Below are 21,196 nucleotides of genomic sequence, written 5' to 3' on the forward strand. Positions count from 1 at the left end.
AGACTCTACTCACTACCCGTGCCGGGGCTTGGGGAGTCTTATTCAGCTGCTGGAGCCCCCGCCTTCCCATCAATTCAAACATTTCTAATATGAAAACCCTTAAGTTTGTCTTTCTATCGTAAGGGTGATATGAGCACAGACGGGCATAAAACGAAGGGTCTCATTTCCTCCTCCCTCGCCCTCCCGGCCCCTCCCCACAGGGAATCACTTAGCAGCTCCTCGGGTCAGAAGCACCTGCACCCCGCCCGGCCGCAGTAACAGAAACAGCCATCCCCTCAGGGGCCCCTCACTCTGCACTCCTTCGGACAGACTCCCCTAGATTCTGCCCCTCGCTGCCTTTCCCCTGTTCATTCCTGTGACGTTGATACGTACACTGTCGGGTGCTGGCTTGTTTCTCTCTCTCAACCAGTCTCACCTCCTTTGACGTGGACAGGAGCGCTAGCGTGGTGCTGGCACACAGCGGACCCCGCGAGGCCGCTGCGGGTGGGTGTTCCACGCCTGAGTTCTAAGGACAACTCACCCGCCCTTCTCTGCTGCCTTAGAAAGGGCTTTGGACACACAAATGATGCCGAGTCAGATACTTCTTAATGGCCTTCTCTTCCCTGAGAGGAAGTGCCTGTGTATCTGGGTTATTAGCAGCTGGGCTTTGATCCAGAATCCATTTCTGGAGAAATACATCGCATTTTATTTTTAGCTATGAATGGGGCATACATTTTTTTCTTTGCTTTTTAACAGTAGTTGGCTCTCCTGATAAAACAGACCTGCGGAGAGAAGATAATAGATAATTGTGTCATAGTATTGGGAAGAAACGAAGAAAGAACCTCCTTGTGTCAGAGAGCAAGGCAGCTCTCAGAGACTAACAGGGTCCCATTGGAGGGACGAGGACCTGGGTGGAAAGGGCTCTCGATGGCAAGTGTGGGACAATGTGAGCATCCACAGGAGCAGTGATGGCAATAGATTACAATGGTTAGAATAAAAAAGGATAAAACTACAGGGACACCCAGAAGAGTAGGGGAGAAGAGGGAAGGAGGGGGAAAGAGAAAGTGCGTCTTTGTAGGACGCCAGCCAGTCGGAAAATCACCTGGGCAACCACTCACGCGATACTCAGATCAGGCAGGGTCCCACCTGGGAAGGCTAAAGCCCAGACGAAAAGTTGCTATGGAACAGGAAACCACCCCCTGGGCCCCAAACACCCCTTCCTAATTACAAGGAGAAGGGCACATCTCAGCTGGCGATCAGACCGAGCCCCCCAGCAGCAGGACAAGCCCACAGCGTGTGCCTCCCAAGGTGGATGTGAAAGCACACAGCATAGCTCAGTGGTCCTCTTGCGAGAAACGACTCCCTTGAACCCAAGCAAGAGGACAGGGAGACAAGTCCAGATTGCAGGACATGATCCAAGACAACTGGGTTGGCTTCTTCAAAATGGAAATGTCACAGAAGCCAAAAAAGAAAAAAAAAAAAAAAAGACTGGGGAGAGGGCAAGGGGTGATAGGGTCCAGATTGAAGGAGACAAAGAAACTGGGTGGACAGGAGGTGGAGCCTGGACTGGATCCTGGATGGGAGGGGAGGAAGGAGCACGAGGAGGGAGCACGGAGAAACCTGTGTGGGGCTGTATTCACGCCAATGGGTGACATCACTGCATCTCTGATAAATGGCTTGGATGCGATGGTGGCACCGAGCATACGGAGGAGAATGTGCTCAGTCTTAGGAGACAAATTCTGAAAAATGTAGGGGCAAAGCGTCACTGTGTGTGCCGCATACTTTCAAATGGTTTAGGAAAAAATACACAGAGAGCGACAGTAACAGTCACGGGGGGGGGGGGGGCGTGCAAGAGTGGGAACGAGCACCGCGCTGTGACAAGTGGTCAACCCCGGGGAAGGCGCGGGCGTCTTCACTATGCTATCTTATCACATTTTCTCGGTATTAAACTTTTTTTCCAGGTAAAAGCCAACATCATATCCTCTTCATGTGAAACCAAGAGTTTCCATTTGCTCCTCTGGAAAGCCTGATGTTGAAATAGCACACGGACCCACAACAAGGCGGAACAGCAGAGTCGAACCACCGACCCCTTCGCTTTCAGCCGGAGTCCCACCAGCCGTGGCGCTGACACACACCGGGTCTCACAGCGCTCCCGGAACTGGAGGCGTGCAGCTGCGGGCGGCGGCCAGGGGCTCTGCGCTCGCAGTTCCCGGACTGGCACCCAGCCCCTGCTGTGCAATACTGTAGCCCTGGGCTGGTTTCCCCATCACAGTGGGAATGGAACAGTATCTGCCTTATAGAAAGGTAATTTCTATAAACACAGTTATTTATGTTAATTAAAAAACGATGTAAGTAAGGTAAATTATATACAGGCCAGAATATTAGCTGGTATACGGCAAACAATAAATGCTACTTTATAATCAACAACAGATGTTTTGATTAATAAAAGTGGTAAAGCAGCTGGCGTGGTCCTCTCAGAACCTGGGATTCACTGGAGAAAGTAGTAGGACGGGTCCTGGTGGGAGAACTACCTGGTAGCGGCAAGGGCACCAGCTGGGAGCTCACCGAGACAGCCCTGCGTGCAGACCAGACTCTGCACTCGGCAGGCGGAGCTGCAGGTGGGAAGAAGGGGAGAGGTACGGACACCAGGTGGGAAAACCAAGCAGGGCTTGGGGACCAATTAAGGAGGAGGAATGTTGCGTGTGACGGTTAATTTTACGTGTCTATTTGATTGTGCAACAGGATGTCCGTATATCTGGTCAGATAGTATTCTGGGCGTCTCTGTGAGGGTGTCTTTGGATGACATTAACATTTTTTTTTTTAAAGAATTTGTTTTTCCCTGTGGTGAGAACTCTTAGGCTCTACTCCCTTAACAACTGTCCTAAGTGTCCTAAGGCAGGGTTAGCTGTAGCTGCCATGCTGTACGTTACAGCCCTCGTTCCCGCTTATCTCGGCGCTGGAAGTGTGTACCTTTTGTCCACTTTCCTCCAATTCTCCCTCCCCCACTTCTGGAAACTGCAAATCTGATTTATCTATCTACGAGTTTGTCTTATAAAGCAGCAGATTCTGCATGTAAGTGGGAGAGATCATGTAGAATTTCTCTCTCTCTGCCTGACTTACTTCACTTAGTGTAATGCCCAGCGGGTCCATCCATGTTGTTGCAGATGGCATTACTCCCTCATTTTTTATGGCTAAATTATGTATTCATCCACCCCACATTTTCTTTACCCAGTCAAGTGTCAACGGACACTTAGGCTGTTTCCGGGTCTTGGCTGTTGTAAATGATGGTGCTATGAACATGGGGGTGCAGCTCTCTTTCCGAGTTAGTGTTTCTGTTTCCTTTGGATATATTCCCGGAAGTGAAACTGCTGGATCATATGGTAGTTCTATTTTTAATTTTTTGAAGATTGTTAATTTTAATTTTTGAGTAGCATTGGTTTTCCTACTTTTGTGAAAAATGCCACTGGAATCTTGATAGGGATCACACTGACTCTACAGATGGCTTTCGGTAGTACTGACACTTACAACAATGTTAATTCTTCTAGTCCATGAACATGAGATATCTTTCTACTTATTTCTGTCTTCTTTGATTTCTTTTATGTGTCTTGTAGTTTTCAGAGTAGAGATCTTTCACCTCCTTGGTTAATTTTATTCCTAAGTATTTTATAATTTTTTTGATGCTATTACAAATGGGATCATTGTAATTTTTTTCAGATAACTTGTTGTTGGTGTTTAGAAATGCTACTTACTGAGTTTTACATGTTGATTTTGCATCCTGCAACTTTGCTGAATTCACTGATCAGATCTAACAGCTCTTTGGTGGAGTCCACAGGATGTTCCATATATAAAATCTGGAGATTTTATTTCTTCCTTTCCAATTGTGATGCCTTTTGTTTTTTTCTTGTCTGATTGCAGTGGCAAAGACTTCCACCACTTTGTTGAATAGAAGTGCTGAGAGTGGCCATCCTTGTCTTGCTCCTGATCGTAGAGGAGAAACTTTCAAACTTTCACCACTGAGTATGATTGATGTTAGCTGTGAGCTTACCATATATGGCTTTTATTATGTTGAAGTATGTTCATTCTACACCTAATTTGTTAAAATTTTATCATGAACAGATGCAGAATTTTGTCAAGTGCTTTTTCTGCATCTTTTGAAATGATCATATGATTTTGTCTTTCATTCTATTAATGTCATGTACCACATTGACTGACTTCCGTACGTGAAGCCATCCTTGCATCTCAGGTATAAACCGCTTGACCGTGGTGAAGGAGCCTTTAACGTGCTGCTGAATTCAGTGTGCTAGTGTTCTACTGAGAATTCCTGCCTTTATATTCGTCAGGGATATGGGTCTGTAGTTTTCTTTTCCCTTTTTATAATATCCTCATCTGGCTTCAGTATCAGGGTGATACTGGTCTTATAAAATGAGTTTGCAAGTGTTCTGTCTTCTTCAATTTTGGGGAAGAGTTTGAGAAGGACTGGTGTTAATTCTTCTTTAAATGTTTGGTAAAATTCACCAGAAAAGCCATCTGTCCTGAGCTTTTCTTCGTTGGGAGGTTGTTTTGTTTTTTTTTTTTTTGATAACTGTATTTATTTGACATCTGGATTCAATCTCACATATATTTACATGAGTAATTAAAATTTATCTCTAATGATTAACTGTTCACAGCTGAATGGAAGTTACGCTGACTGCACTTTCATTCTTCACTTAGAACACTACGCTCACTCTGCTGCAGCGACAGAAAGAAGAAAGCTACGGGTCCTTCCCCTGCAGCGACCTGGGGATCTGTGCACAGAGCGAGCGTCGGGCAGGCTCTCCTGACGTCGTCATTTGCATGGCAACATTTGGCTTGGTAAACAGAAAGAAAAGGCTGAGAACACAGAAGAAGGCTTCATCATAAAAGGAATGTGACTACACTGCAGTGCCCTACGGGGTTTAAGCTGCCGAGTCAAGTAACCTTGTGTGTCGCCTGCCTGCTAGCTGCCAAGTGTCAGTGTCTAGGATCTGAGTGTGAGGGCCAACCTCAGGCACTGCTGGTCCAGCCTCTTCCATCTGCAACGAAGGTCCAGGTTGTAACTATGATGAGGGCAATTTTGATCCGCCACCCGACTGAAGCCTGGCATGCTCACTTCAGGAGTTGAGTCTGGGGTGAGTATGTCAGCAGGGCTTCATGAATTGTCATTTATTTTTCATGTCACTTCTCTTTTCATCTACAGCTTACACAACTACCTGTTTTCAAATTTATTAGGTCAATGACTCTTGATTTATTTTTAAGAGATTATACCAAAGATAGCATAAGGCCAGAGTGAAATGGTACGGTTCTAACAAGTCAATCTGGAAGGAACTTTTTTCCCATATTATATAGAGAAATCTACTATTAATAGACACTTAGAAGTAGGCTTTGGTGTTAAGCATTTAAAAATGGGCAGAAGAAGGTTAATGTGCTGGTCACCAAGGAGCTTCAACAGCTTCCTCAGCTTCAAAATTAAAAACAATTTTCTCAGATAAATGGAAAGATTAATACCATAAGAATAATCCGTGCTGAATATTTCACATTAGCTTGCCAACTGAACACAATGGAGCTTATTTACTTTCTTAAAAATAATGATTCCCCATTTCCCCCCACCCCCACTGTAAAACTGAGATCTGTCATTTATAATGTTACCTGGATTTCCTAAACATTAACATTTTTAAAACCAGTGGGTTTTCCATGGAGAGGTTTAGAATTCTGTAAACTAAGGCGAACCGTTCTTACTGAGCAGTAAGTCATGGCTAACGAGGCAGAGGCCCAGCTGCGACTGCTGGCTGATGGGCCAGTTCTGATGAGACAACAGTCTGTTTACAGTCACACCGCCAGATCCACCGCAGGTATTGGAAGTACTGACCCGTGTTCCAAAACCTGATTTGTAAGGTTCCACTTTAGGCCGGCTGTATCCTGATTGCAAGGCTGTCCAACAGAAATACCGCCACACCAATCACCTTCCCTTCCAGTGTCTACATGAAATTTGTGCTTTCCTGGTTGGAGCAGGTAGACGAGAGATTCCTGCTGGATTATAATAACCGGCAAAGGAATGATGTGAGTTGTTTGGGACAAAGTGCTCGCAGATGCCACAATCTGCTCTAACGCCCAGCAAGTCCTCCCCTGCCACAATCACAGCTGCCTGTAGGTCTTCTGTCTTCTTTGGGAGCACGTCAGGGAACCTGCTAAAGTCAGTACGTCTTGATCTGCAGCTGAAATAAGCTCGCATTCCTTTACAGTGCAGTACTCTCTACCTTCAGGCCTAACAGAATCAAAGCCTCCAATTACGAGTTCAAGGAAAAAGCTTTCCGTCTCTCCTCAGCGACATCATATAAGCAGTTGGTACCTCTGTCAGCACAGGCTCTTAAAGAGCTTTACTCCACAGATGAAGACATTTGTCCAGAGGCTGACTCAGAATCACAAGGTGGTACTGCAGATTCCCAGTGCGAAGCAGAGGTTCCAGCGGCATCAAGGCCCACTCCAGGTGGGCCTACTGGTCTACACTGAAGGGCGGAGCCACCAGCCAGTGAAGCACAGGCTGGGGGAGCAAGGGCAATGGACCTAACAGGGTCTAACCTTGACTATGTATTTAACACGACCAGTGAGTTTTACACTGCCTGCTTATGTTTTTATGATGTTGACTAGTGTCCATTTATTTCCAAAGAACTCCCTTCAGTATTTCTTGTGAGGCAGGTCTAGTGATGATGAATCCCCTTAGATTTCTTTGTTTGGGAAGGTCTCTAACCCTCCATTTCTGGAGGACAGCTTCACTGGGTAAAGTATTCTCAGTTGATCCTTTTTTTTTTCTTTCAATATTTTGAGTATGTCACCCATTCTCCTCTAGCCTTAAGTTTCTGTTGAGAAATCCACCGACAGTTGTGGGGGTCCCCATGTATATAACTTCTCTTTTGTCCTCTTCCTGCCTTAAAGTTCTTTCTGTCTTTGCTTTCTGACAATTTAATGGTAACATGTCTCCGAGTAGCCCCACTTGGGTGAGACTTACTTGGGGTCCTTTGGTCTGCCTGGATCTGGATGTCTGTTTCCGCCCCCAGGTTTGAGAAGTTTTTAGCTATGATTGCTTTAAACATACTTTCTGTCCTTTTCTTTTTCTCTTCTCTTCCTAGAATTCTCATAATGTGAATATTGTTTCTTTTCACCATGTCGCATAAGTCCTGTAGGCTTTCTTTACTCTTTTCTGATCTTTTTACTTTTTACTCCTCTGGCTGGATAATTTCTGTTACCTTATCCTCCAGGTCATTGATTCTGCATGATCAAGTCTGGTTCTGAAGTGCTCTGTTAAATTCTTCAGTTATGATATTTTTCAGCTCTAGGATTTCTGTTTGTGTGTGTTTTAGATGTTTTGTTTCTTTATGAAAATTTTCCTTTTGTTTATATATTGTTTTCCCAATTGTGTTTAGTTGTCTATGTGTTCCTGTAGTTTACTAACTTGATTTAAGAGAATCACCCTGAGTTCTCTGTCTGGCAGTTCAGCGGAGGCCACAGGTCTTGCGCTGTGGACAGGGCGCGCTGTGGGCTGCGCCCTGTTTCCAGGCCGCCGTGAAAGTGGTACTTGTCAGACGGGCTGTGCAGTTTCCCCTGCACCCTGGCCAGGCTCCCCAGGTGGGAGGGTGGGAGCCTGTATTCTGCAATGAGTGGGGCTACAGACCAGTTGTCCAGCCTCGGCACAGTGGGAAAAGCAGCTCCAAGGCCACTGAGGTGTTTTGATTGTGGTCTTGACTCAAGCCGAGCAGGATTACCCATGTAATAATAAAAGGAATACTTCCCATGAACCAACCCTCCCAATGCCAACAAAACCCCTAATTATTCATCAACATCACACCCTTCTCTAGCTCCTACCCTCTCTCCTTGTCCAGCAAAACACTCAAATGCTGCTTCTCCCCTGCCCCATCCCCTGTGCTTTTATCAAACGTGGCCAATTTATACAGCATGTTTACATTATTTAATAATAATAATTTTTAGATTAAAGGGATAAGAGTTATGAATGGGGGGAAACCTACTCAGAAGTGCCCCGCTTCTAGTCCAGGACACATAAATCACCACTCCACTGGAACAGAGTCCACAAGTCTACCTGCGAGGCCCACCCACCCGTGCAGGGATGTGTCAGCACCGCTGTGTGCCTTTGTTGCGTGCTGCAGAAAAAGCACTCCTGGTCCACACACCGTGAGCTCAGCTGCATGAAGGAGCCCTTGCCCACTCCCCAGAGGGGCTCTGGAGACCCACCAACTACGTGGTTACAGGCCTACCTGGAAGCCGTAGGCTGGCAGCTGAGATAAAAGGAGACAAGTGAGAATGTGTGCTGCAAACCCAGGCCCTCCCTTGCGCCGGGAGAGCACGCTGGAGCTTGGGCTGCTCCCGCGCCGAAGAGCGGGGTCTGGAGGATGGCGGACGGCAGGAAGCCCGGGCAAAGGGAGGCCAAGGGGGGAGCGTCTGCAGACACTCTGAGCGAGAGGAGGCCCACGACTCTCAGGAACAATGATTCCAGCTCCATGAACACCTCCGTTCCTTTGACTTCGCTGCTGGACTTGTTCCTCTGCCCCATCCTGTTCTGCAATGGGAGACGCCCTAAGGGGAGCGTCATCCCGCAGACACTGATCATCTTGTGACGCTGACACCCTGGACCTGCAGGGTTGCAGGTTCCGCTCTGCAGAGTGGGGACTGCACCATGGCTGTACCTGGCCTAAAGGGCTCCCCGCCGCCTTACAGATATGCTGTATGTGACTCAGACATGACACAGACCCCAAAATCATTCTCACGCTCACAAGGTCAAATGCTGACGTTTGTGTTCATCTTAAAGGACATGTTTAAGCATTGGGAGGTTCAAATTATCCATTCATAGTTCACACATTGGTTAGTTATCTCTGGCTTTCAAAATGGGCTTTTGATCATTTTCAGAAATAAAAATTCAACCTGTTCCCTGTCTCCGCAGAATATACCACTGAAACAATCTGGTGCGTCTCAGTGCCCTTCAGGGCCAGCCCTGGGACGTTCCGCTCCTTGGTGTGAGCGGACGAAACAATCACCTCCCCGAGGACGTGGAGCCGAGCTGCACAGCAGCTCCTTTACTGCCGATAAATCTGTTTTCTAATTACATAGGAAGACATGTTTGTCTCTGGCCCTGATGACATTAAAAATACCAGAAGCATCATTGCTTTAATGTGCATTACAGAAACATGACTCCCCAAGTGAATCTGATCCATTAATAACATCTCTTTAACTACCGTCTAATGATTTTTGCAGACATGTCAGAGAATATTTTATGGCTGTTTTCAACCATCTGTTCTTTCTTTCAACATGAATTTGCCAGAGATGTAATGAAATTTCTCGTGCTATGTGCCATCACACGTTTTTAATACCGACACAGCAATTAGACATATCAACACTGTCACACACTCCACGCGCTGCTCAAGGAACTGGAACCTTCTGTCTGCAAGACCCTCCCTGCACTGACCCAAGGCTCTAACCTGGCAGCAGCACGTTCAGGAAGGTACCTGAGATGTGTACGGCTGAAGCATCGTGCGTCTGAACCAGTCACAGAACAAGGAGTAGCTGCACTTCACAGAGTTACATGTGATGTTTAAAACTGCTGTCCTTCCCTTCAATAATGTGTCATGTCATATTTTAAGCGTTTTTCATTTATAAATTACTCTTTACTGAGTGCCTGTTATGGTCTAGTCACCCTCTATGGCCAATTTTTCTGAGTGGAGGGCTCATGTTGAAACACGTACACAAAAGAGAAGTTCATTTGGGAGAGTTGTATCTTTAAGCAAGGAAACAGCTTTTAAGGCACAGTGACCTGCTTCCAGAGTGCGTTCCACACGGAGTTGTCCTAGGGGGGCTGGCAGGTTCCTGGCAGGCCAGCTGCTGTGAGGTAAGGAGTCCCGGGAGGGGATACAAGCAGCTGTAGACTGAAGGCTCTACTCCGAGGTCGGGGTCAGGGGGGTCAAGGAGGAAGGCTCTGGTGGCCCCGTCCAGGGCCCTGTGACTCAGACGCAACCTGCAGGAAGGGCCTCCTCTGCCGCTCTCTATTGTCAGACTTGATGTTTTCCACCGCAGATTCTCTAGAAATTTTCCTGATTTCTCTTTTTTTTCTTTAATAAAAGATAGGGTAAAGGAGGAATAAAATCTCCCAAAAGCAGTGGCCTGCGTTTAGACCTCACAATGCGTTTAGACCTCACAATGCGTTTTTACGTTGATCCATGAAACGAACAACAAAAGCTCTACAGAGCATTGAAAAAATCATTAGAATTTCACCACCCAGAGAAAAACAACTAATCTCACTCTGTCTGAGGCATAAGCCGTGGTGCTAAGGCCAGTGTCACCTCTGCAATCAACTGTGGTTAAAACGAGGTGGATATCCGTCCCTCCCCACTCCTGGCTCCCCCAGAGGCGATAATGAATAGAACTCGAGGGACGGACACCGCGCTGGGAAGTCTGCACCAAGACCTAAGCTACAACAAAGAAAATGAAGCTTATTCAGTGCGCTCCATCCCATCTGGGGTCACGAGGACATTTCTTCTCAGTGGGAGGGAGTCATTTATAAACTCAGTGATTAATTCGAGGAGGGCGGGAAGAAAAACAAAGCTTAGATTCCTTAAGTCTTTTCCTGGTCTTTCTGTTTTCCTATACTTTTTTTGTCTTTATAGTTATAATTGGTAATTTTAAGTCCCAAATACTAAATTGAGGTACATATATATTTTTCCTCCCTCTATTTCAAACAGACATATGCTTAGGACAAGTTTAAATTTTAATAAACACTGAGAGGAGTTGAGAATATAAAATATAAGCCAATCCTTCTTCAGTTTCATCTGGCTAATCATTAAAGGTCTGCTTCTTGGCCAGTGGGCTTTTTATCCATCACCCACATAATTAACGCACTAAGATGCTACCACTTCCTGCTGACTGTAGAGGGAGGAAGGATGCCTTCCACTTACTGAGAAGAACCTCGATTCTCAGCTAGAGTTTTTGCAACTATTATTTAAAGTATGCAGTATTTGAAGGAGGGGCATTCCAGATCCCAGTGTGGAGACTTCTGTGTGTAACTGTGAATGTGCAGTCTTAAATGTTGCCTTGTTCAATGAGTTTTGGGCCTTTACGAGAGGGGTTCGGAGCCAGCGCACAGACGGCAGCATAAGCCCAGACCCCAGGAGGATCCAGAGGTCGAAAACGAGGTGCAGCCAGCAAGTGTGTTTGGCTGGCTCACAACAAGTGCTTAATAAAACAACGCAGGCCAACGCTTGAAAATCCACTTTCACATTAAAATGGGAAGATCTGAAAACACAGACTTTATTCCCACCTTCAGTGGGAAATAAGCGCTGTGCCTTAGATGCACAAGCTTTCAGTCAAGCCACGGCCACCTGAGTGTTCACATTCGCCTGGTCTCCCTCTCCCTCCTGCCTGACCTGGTGATCTGAGAGGAAATGAGATGTAGGTGGAGCCCCGGGGGCCTTGCTTCTTGAACTGGATGGCAGGGAACACAGTGAGAGAACATAATTAGAGTACAGTAAGAGAATTGTAATAGGATTCTTCTGAAAATTCCAGGACAAACGGCTGTTGCAATACTAAGGTGAAGCGGCCTGTGGCTGTTTTAGAATACGATCACCAATTCTGTGCCACCCTCCACTGAGAACCGGGGGGGTTCTGGGATCCCACCCCTCGAATCTGAACTTGTGACTCCTCTGACCAATGGAATCTGGTGGCAGCGATGCCACGTGACTTTCAAGGTGAGGTCCTGAGAGGCCACGCTGCTGTGTCCCGTGCTCTGGGAGCGTCCCCTGCAGCTCTGAGAGCAGCCTGTGAAGATGAGTCTGTGACGGTATCGGGGAGCCCTGGCCATGTGAAGAGGCCACATGCAGACATTCTGTCCAACGGTCGTGGCTTGTCCCTGCCCAGGCACCAGACCTGCTGGGAGGAAGCCTCTGGGTGACTCTAACTCCAGCCAATGGTGTCAACCCCCGCAGCTGTCTTCCCAGTCTAGACTGACACCACGGCTCACACAAGCCACTTCCAGGGCACACCACCAGGAGTCCTGGTGCACAGGGTGCAGGCGCATAATCACAAGGGTGGTTGTCCTGCACTGTGACGTTCTGGTGGTAGGAGCAGACGGCCGGAACGGGGCCTGTGGATACTAAGAAAATCTCTGAAATGGCTTCTTCCGTGTGACAAATGCTCCTGTCTGCTAGCCCCTGCTGGGTTCTAAGCCTTCTCCAAGATTTTCAAATTGAATACTCAGCAGTCTGCAGTCTGCTCCTCTCCTCCTCAGGAACCGACGGAAGGAGGTGACCTGGGCAGTTTTCACAGCCTCCACTCCAAGCGGTGCGGCTGAGGAATCCTTCTTGGCTGTTCTGTGCCTGTGGGCTAAAGCACCAGAAGTTTGCTGATGTTCTGATCTGACGATCTTCCTTTGGAAACGCGTTTTCCATCTTCATCTTGAAAACGAGGATGGTGACAGCTGATTACCTGTTTCACAGGGGTTCAAGGTTTTGGTGAATATGGACCTCAGATTGCTCGGAGTGGGAGAATACGATTTTACCCACGGCGGCGCGGAGTCAGGACAACGTCTAACCCCCCAGCACGTGGTCACACACAAGCAGCGCCGCGCACAGGAACGTGCCTCTTCACCGCTGCAAGCGGCTCATCTTGGCAGCGCTCATTTTGTGTAGGGTTGCTGGCTCTTTGAAAATATCTTAAACACCCCCTGCTGTGTAAATGCTGTGAATGTGTGTCACACTCGTGAACGGCAAGAGGAAGGAGAGACGTGGACAAGTGCTAATTCAGTAACTGAAGGAGGACCCCCAAGATCTCCATTTCTTTGTGTGTTTAAGAGAGCTGGGCTCTGGACAGGTGTGACCACTAAAGAAATGTTTATTTCATTTCATTTCATTTTATTTCATTGTATGTATGTATGTATGTATGTAAAGGTAGATTTATTTAGAGAGATACATACTGCATAGGTGTAAGGCAAGAGAAAGGCAAGGAAAGCGCTGTGGGAGTTGGGTGATCAGGTTAAGGTAGAAGTAGGTACACACTCCACAGACAGAGTGTGGGCCGTCTCCAAAGGGGAGGGAGCGAAAAGGGCCCGGAAATGTTCCTTTGAGCAGAAAAAAAAAATCACAGATGATTTAAGCAAATTTTAGCTTTACATTTCTCTGCGGGTTAATACACTCTCTGATGGCTTCCCTTATATGGCACAGGTGATGTATTCTTAAGGAGCTCAGGGATAAGTTTTCCTAGTAAAGCATGTCTTTACTTGGAACTAAATCACCTCCAAAAACCTCTTGCCTTCTTCTCCAGGGTGATTTCTTTTCAAGCACCGCCTGCCGCTTTAAGAGCGTGATGCAGGGAGACCCGAGCTCTCTGGTGCCAACACAGTCGCCATCCGAGCGGAGGAGGCCCGTCTGACTGCCCTCCGGATCCAGCTCCCACACTGTCGTGCTACGACCTGCTGTCCCTGTCCTGCTCTTCTGACTCGAGGAATATTTTATTTAAGCCTTTTCTTCAATCATTTTAGCCATGGCTGTCAAATATGTCCTTACGGCACTATGGTTATTTCAACGACTAACAAAAATACAAAATCCAACGGGAGCCAAAGATGCTGTAATTTATCTTGACTAGTCTGTGGGGCTGAGGGACAGGCGGTCACACCACAGCGGTGTCTTTTCCTGGTACTGCAAGCAGGCCAGGTTGACTGTATTTGTAGAGAGACGAGGGATTTGTGGGAAATGAAGACAGTTTTCAAGACATACACTAGACCTCACACTCACTCTGGGAGACGACAGTGCCTGCTGGGATGGTGTCTCTGTTCAAAACGTTCCCGAGAACCACTCCGCACCCTGGGCCGCGGCTGCACCCACACTGCCACCACTGTTCACTGCGCATTTCACTGCGAGAATGTTTGTCTTCCCCTAAGATTCCCAGCAGCTTAACAGTGAGGACTGAAACTGTTTACTCATCTTCCATCCCTAGTGTCTAGCAGAATACTTGGCAACAGGAGATGCTCAATATTTATTGAATGAATAACTCTACACTCTTTTGCATGTTGTCTGTGTCAGCAAAGTTTCATCCTTCGAGGGCAGATTTACCTTTTGGAAACAGTTAAAAGTGATTCAGAGTCAAGTATAAAGAAGGGCCAAGATATTACTCAATTTTTGTATGTGCATTGGACACTCAAACTGAACGCAATTCTGAAAAGGAAGCTTATTGGCGCGAACAGGCCCCTCAAGGTGAATAATTTGAAAAGCAACACTTGGATGTAGAAATCCTCATGTGGTTCTTTAAAAACTCACTGTCGTGATTCCTAAGCATGACTTCTTAAAATAAAAAATAAAGCCTCTAAATGTAAATTCTTTGTTTCCTGCAGTGTGTGGGGGCATAAAAAATACAAAAATTATTTCTATGGATGTTTCTTAAACAGACATTTAAATGTGGACAGATTTGGTATTTCAGCAATCCATGGTGTTGTAAAAGGGACTGGAAATACTTAGCTTTTCCATCTTGGCTTCCTGTTTCACAGCCCTGCTACTTCCCTGCACCTCAGTCTGATGCAAAGCACCAGCGTGGGCAATGCAAGAAGGACACAACCTTGCTCTTTGCCTGGCTCACGTCTTCCTGTCGCAGTAATCATGGGTACTGGTGCAAAGCGTCTTTTCCCCAATGCCTAGAGGATGCAGGACTGGGAGAAATGTAGCGATGGGACAGCATTAGAGACAACCTGAATCAGGGAGGAAAGGAGCAGTGCTGGCCCAGGGCCGGGCGTCAGAGGTGCCGGGACAGGCACCGCTGTGAGCGAGCCGGGAGCAGATCGCCGGGCCTTGTGGGGAGCCCGGAGCCCCCTCAGAGCTGCAGCCTGGCCTTCCTCCCACAGCCAGCATCCTTTACTGAATGTGCTACATTTAACTGATTTCAATGCTAACTTTTAATCCAAAGCTGGCCTACCGGGAATTCTTTCTTTTTTAAAAACCTGATGTGTAACAGTCACAGGAAAGTACACATGTCATTAGTGACTCAAATTATCTCCGTAATGGCTGGAATGAATTAATTCCCTTCTCTGACGATTTCCAAAGGGGAAGAAGTAAATGAATGAATTCACTATCCACATTACTATTCATCGCTTCAGAATGAGAAGAAAAACCTAAACAAATGTAACCCCCAACGTTATTTTCAGTAAAGTCCAAACAAACTGAAAATAGGAAAAAAAGTTGTTTTTTTTTTTTAAAGGTCATGTACAGGAGATATTTTATGTAGCTCCTGTGAAATGACAGAGATGGAAAAAATCAACACTGGGCTTCCCAACACAAGCTGCATTCCACATTCAGTCACGTGGTCCTGCCCGTGAACTCCACGGCCCATCTGGGCACCAGGTCTGCCTCTGCCTCTTCACTGCCACAGACACTCTCAGTCCACGGGGCTGCTTCTCAACAAGATACCTGTTTCTCATGGTTCTGGAGGCTGGAAGCCCGAGGCCAGGGGCCAGCAGAGCGGGGTTCTGGTGAGACCCCGCTCTGTGTCCTGACTCTGTCGTGGGACTCCTATAAGGGCACTAATCACACTCACGAGGGCTCCACCCACACACCTCATCTAATCCTAATCACCTCCAAAGACCCCACCTAATATTGTCATACAGGCATTAGGGTTTCCATATATGAATTTGGGGGGGGGCACAAGCATTCAGCCCACAGTAGACATGGAGTACCATTTACACTCCCATGAGGACAGTCAGCGATCCGCTCCAGGGTCTAACGGCACCAAAGAGGCTACAGACATCATCTGCACTCAGACTTCCTGCTGCAGGCAGACGCCCTGCCCAGGGCCGCCTGTCTCCTGCGCCCTCAGCACCTGCACTTCTGCTTCCTCGGCTTTCGCTGATGGTGCCCACGTGACCCTCCTGGAACACAGAGGCTCTGGCACATTCTGTTAGGACGCGTGCATCAGATACACACGAAAGTTTGTCCCTGTGCCCTCAGGGGCGCACGTTTTCTGAAAGCTGGGCTGGAATTCTCTCCCTTCCTACAGCACACAACCCAAACATCCCCAGACAAGTAAATCAGGGCTTGCTGCATGTGACCCTTCAACCGACTGCAGATTCAGCTGAAATTTAGACCAATAACTGCTTCCTTCCACCCCTCACCTTTCCCTGGAATGCTGAGTGCAACATGAAGTAGTAACACATGTTGCTGTCACTCAGGAAACGTGGCCAAGACTCTAACAGAGGAGTAGACAGGTTACAGAGGGGACCAAATGTGCACGCAGGCAGGGCTGGGGAAACAGGTGGTTTGGGTGGCAGAGAGGAGCCCTGGGTCCGCCAGCCCATCACGCCTACTTCACGGCCCCCAAAGGAAAAGCCTCTCCCTGGACCGTGCAGTGTTGTGGCAAAGCGACAAGAGAAGCGGAGGCGGGGAGCTAAGTCTCTGCAGAGTCCTGAGGGAGGCGCCAAAGCCTGGCGGCCCTGTTCCCAGGACACAGAGGGATGCGGCTCTGACCCCAGGGTCTGACCCCAGCGACACAGGGAGTCTAAGATCCAGAGCAGGAAAAGGGGAAAAGGTTATCAAAGTGGTTAACAGGTGACAGTTTAAACGAAGATTTCCTTTTCAAAGTTTTTTCCTGAATAGTGGGAAGGATGAGGGTCCTGTGTCACCATCTAGGGGGCGTCAGGCCTGGATGCGGAGGGGAGGCTGGAGGCGGGCGCCCACCCTTTGGTGCTTTTCATTTACAGAGAGCGTCACGGCTTTGAAAGACTTTCACACACACTACCTTTTCTGACCCAGAGAAAAAAGGAGAAGAAACGAATAAAATGGGTGGGATTGAAAGCGTTTTCTCTGGCTTCCCTCCCTGCTGCAAAGGGTTAAAGTAAGGCAAGTTCCTTTTAAGGAAGGGTGCTTACTAGCAGCTCTGATTGGCCTTTCGGAAGCAGGAGAAAGCATGCATTTACCTTTATGGACACACATGTGTGTGTATCGTCATAAACTCCTGTAAAGATTAGAAAATGATACAGAGATCTTGCTTTTCTTGATCTTTTTCTCACTGAGGATTAAACGCACAATTGAAAACAGAAAAGGAGGAAAAATCCCTCACTAACCTGAAGTCAGAGTCAAAGCTGGTTTTCCCCTCATTGCAATAAAACATACGTAAAATAAAATGCATCACTGACACCATTTGTTTAGAATTTATTATATTTTTATAAAATTGTCTTATGCATAAAATTTATCACTTAAACACTAAGTGTACAGTTCAGCGGCATTATGCACCCTCACGGTGTGGTGCAACCATCACCCCATCTGTCCCCAGAACCCTTCCCGTCCTCCCAAATTGAAACAGCAACTCCCCACTCTCCTAGCAAACATCACTGTACCTTTTGTGTCTACAAGTGTGACTACTCTAGATGTGTCATATAAGTGGAATCATAAGAGAGTTGTTGTCCTTTTGTGACTGGCTTATTTTATTCAGAGAATGTCTTCAAGGTTCACCTTGTGCCAGTACGCATCAGAATGTCATTCCTTTCGAAAGCTGAATACTTTTCCACTGCATACACCACATTTGTTTATCCGTTTATCCATCCGTCGACATTTAGGTTGTTTCCACCTTTTGGCTGTTGTGAATAACGCTGCTATGAACACAGGTGCCCAGATACCTCCCTGAGACTCTGCTTTCCATTCTTCCGGGCATCCAATGAGAAGCGGCACTGCCGGGTCATATGGTGGTTCTATGTTTCAATTTTGCGAAGACTCGCCCTACAGGCTGAATTCTGTAAGACCTTGCCCTACCGGGCTCACAAGATGCTCTGGCTACGGCCCTGCTGGCCGCGAGTGTCTGGCTGTGCTTAATCACTGAAGATGTGACTACGCCAGGTGGAGTCTCATTATGGCAGCCACACAGGCTAATGAGGCATCTTTGCCACTGGCCACACATCAGGTTCTTGGGTAGAAACAAACAAGCAAAGTGTCAACACAAAACCACAAGTGATGATTCAGCTCAGTAAGCACATTTGCTCACTGGGCTGAGCTGAGAGCCAGTGTCTTCCAGGAGGCGGTTCTGATGAGCCGGAAGGGCCCGGAACCCCAGAGGCCCCTGTGGAAACTCAGATCTGTCTAAAGTTCACCCCGCCGGCTCACTCCACCTCCATGTGGCCCCCGTGGGTGGCGGAGCAGCTGTACACGGTGGCTGTCCTGACTTCCCAAACTTGTAGCTGCTGTGTGCCGATGGCCTTCCTTTGCTGTCGGTGGACCCAGCTCAGTCTTCCTGTCCACTCGTTCCTCTGGCAGCATCTGGAGGGTTTCCGGCATCTGTGCTGATGGACTTTTCACACCCGCTGGCTCATCCACATCATCCTCGTATCTAACGACGCGCTGTCTCCCTACCCCTAGGACCTCACTTACGTACCCAAGCCCCAGACCCAGATCTCCAGCCTTCCGCTCTTCCCAGCCTGCGGGCCCTGAGCTTGCTCCTCCTCCTCATGCGGGCTATCGTCCAGCTGCCCCTCCCGCTCTCCAAGCCCAGCTGCCCCTCCCGCTTCAGGGCTGCTCTGCCCAGATGGAGCCTGGTGACCAGTCACGGCAGGGATGCTGGCGTGGGTACCCTGCTCCACCTGACTTCCACGCTGCATTCTCCTCGCCAAGCCCGGCCTGGGAATGACGGCACCAACCTCTTTCCCTTTCTGCTCCTGAAGTACATTATTTGCCTTTAAACTTGCCGTCTCTGGTGCACGGAGACGGCCGTGCCCACGCGGGACGAGGCCTCAGCTCTCCACAGCCGCGGCTGCAGGGCCCTGCCAGCGTCCTCAGACACCCGCGGCCTCTCAGACCTGTGAGCCAAGCTGTGTGCAGGGAGTTTTGCTCTGTAGATTTCTTGAAAGAACTGGATGAATTCTCATGATGAACGATGAATGAATTTTCATGTCAAGAAATATAAAATTATAAAAAATTGTTGATATATGTCATTACATAACTACGTTTTTTATAGCCCCAAACACAAACCAGGTTGAAAGATGAATGACCAAGTGGGAAAAGAGAAAGGTGAGCTTCTTCAGCAGCCCCTCCGTCGTCTCAGGACGGTCCTGACGTCTTTTCATCTACTGTCCCCCCGCCCACCCCCAACAGCACCTGAGGCTCCTTTAGGAAAACGCACTTTCCCTATCTGCTCGCAGAGGCTGCTCCGTTAAGCTCTCCCTCCTCTTCAGCGTGTGTTCAGTGATTCCTTCTGCGCTGGCTCCTTCTTCTTAGTGAACAAACATAAGGAAACCTTCATACCCTTACAAAAACAAAACGGCCCAATGCACACGCCTACCTGGCCCCCGATTCTCCAACAGCTGCCCGTTCTCTCCTGCTCGTTACCGCCCACCTTCTCTTCTGCGTTCGGTGCCTGTGCCTCTGGGCCCCGAGCTTGCTCTGTGGAGTCTGTTCTCTCCAGCAAAGTTGCTCTGGGATTACGAGCGGCCCCCGCCCACCTCCTCCAGAAGGCTTTCTGCTGAGCTCCAAGTCCCGGGACACAGGCATCTTCTAGCCTCTCTTCTCTCTGCCCCCTCCCTCCAGGCAACTCGGCCCAGTCTCAGGGTTTCATCTCTTATCAGAAGACTTCCAAACTCAGGCCTGCTGCCCTAAGGAGCCTCTGAACTCCAGGTCTGCATTTTCACCCATCTGCTGGACGTGCCTAGAAGATACGATGCTGGAGTGTCAAGAGAACATTTCTTTCTTCACGTGAGTCCTCCTTGCTCCCTGCTGCTAACAGCATTCCTACTGAACAAAGCAACACACACAAAGTCGCACTGACACAACAGGTGAACTTTGCCCACAGCAAGGCAGCTCAGGTTAGTGGCCAGTGCCCTGACCGGGAGTCAGGTCCTGTAACCAACCTCGGGTATACTTTTCATTATTAAAACTGGGACAAGTATTAATCAATTAATGTGACAGTTCTGAACCCCTAGGATGCTGTGTAGAAATAACAAAGACGAATTAAACCAAAAGCATTGACGAGGTTTAGAATAGGTTTATGTGTGAGTGCTGTAATTGGTTTTGTAATGACTATTTTTGTGTTATTTTAGCTATTTTCTAAGGTGTCTGGAGAGCTTAAAAGCAGCAGCTATATGAGTTGAGGAACTGCTTTTTACATTGGTTAAGAAAATATAATTTAGCTTTTAACCAATGCTTACATGTTTAGCAAAAATCCATTTTCAAGCTTTATTTACTGGATGTGTAAGCTGGATACAGTGATTATTAAATTGAGAATAAACTTAGCCACGGCCATCAGCCCCTGGATACGAAAAGGCAGCCAAGGCCGCAGAGGCACGCCGCGTGCGTCTCCTTTGTCGTCAGCGGTCTGGGGTCACGGCTCTGCCAGGAGCCTCTGGCTGCCCAGGACGACAAGCCTGAGCACGTGCGTCTGAGATGTGACCTCGGCTTTGGCTCTTCTTTCGGTCGGTGTGCAGAGGACAGTAACCTGTGTGGCCGCGTAGCACCTTAAATCACCAGCCAGACTGGACCTTGTTTGGTGCTGATGGCGTTGAGGGACCTTCTATGTTCTTTAGTTGAAATGTATCCATTTTTAAGGCGGCCATAACCCACGAGGGGGGAATATTTTATGTTATACAGAGATTTTATTGTCAAAAGACTTAGTCTGCACGTATGTTTTATTTTTATAATTAGCATTTGCCACACACAGTTGTAGAAACTACCATGAAAATGTAAATCTTAGAGCTGAAGGGTGAGTGCCTGGGACGCACGTTAGCTCAATACTGAAGGCTTCTCTCCCTTTCTGCCTTCCTCCTCGGCTCAGTCTCCGCGTGGAGAAAGATAACCTACAGCCCGTGCGCAGATTTAGAAGGGCATCTGGGAACTGGGTCTCTGGCTGGTAATCCAGGGCTAATGGCTCCAGGAAGGAAGAAATGAACTCCGCTGCCCTGCGGTCCCCGCCCTTTCCTGTGATGCATGAACCAGAGGCTGCCTGTGCTTCCCGCCCCCCGCACGGGTCCTCATCTCCGCTGGGCACTGACCTAGACTCGCGTGAGGGGGCTGCATCACTCCTTTCCAACCTCAGTCAGGGAAAGCAGGCGATCCTGTGCCTGGCACATAAGAAACAGAACACGTGGGCGCCATTCTTATTGTTGTTGTTGTTTTTGTAATTATTATTACATTTGGAACTGTTATATAGCAAAGAAAGGCTTCCCATCAAAAGGGATCAACGTGTACTAATA

General features: G+C 47.9%; 1 protein-coding gene and 1 pseudogene across 1 annotated transcript in view; both read right to left on the bottom strand.

Moving 5' to 3' along the window:
• Positions 1 to 21,196, bottom strand: part of LYRM4 (LYR motif containing 4) — a 107,003-nt gene that overhangs the window by 35,133 nt on the left and 50,674 nt on the right. The window lies entirely within an intron of this gene.
• On the bottom strand, positions 5,767 to 9,530 carry LOC105102949 (thiamin pyrophosphokinase 1-like; annotated as a pseudogene).

The sequence above is a fragment of the Camelus dromedarius genome, chromosome 19 (genome assembly GCF_036321535.1).
Source record: "Camelus dromedarius isolate mCamDro1 chromosome 19, mCamDro1.pat, whole genome shotgun sequence".
In the NCBI taxonomy this organism is placed as follows: domain Eukaryota; kingdom Metazoa; phylum Chordata; class Mammalia; order Artiodactyla; family Camelidae; genus Camelus; species Camelus dromedarius.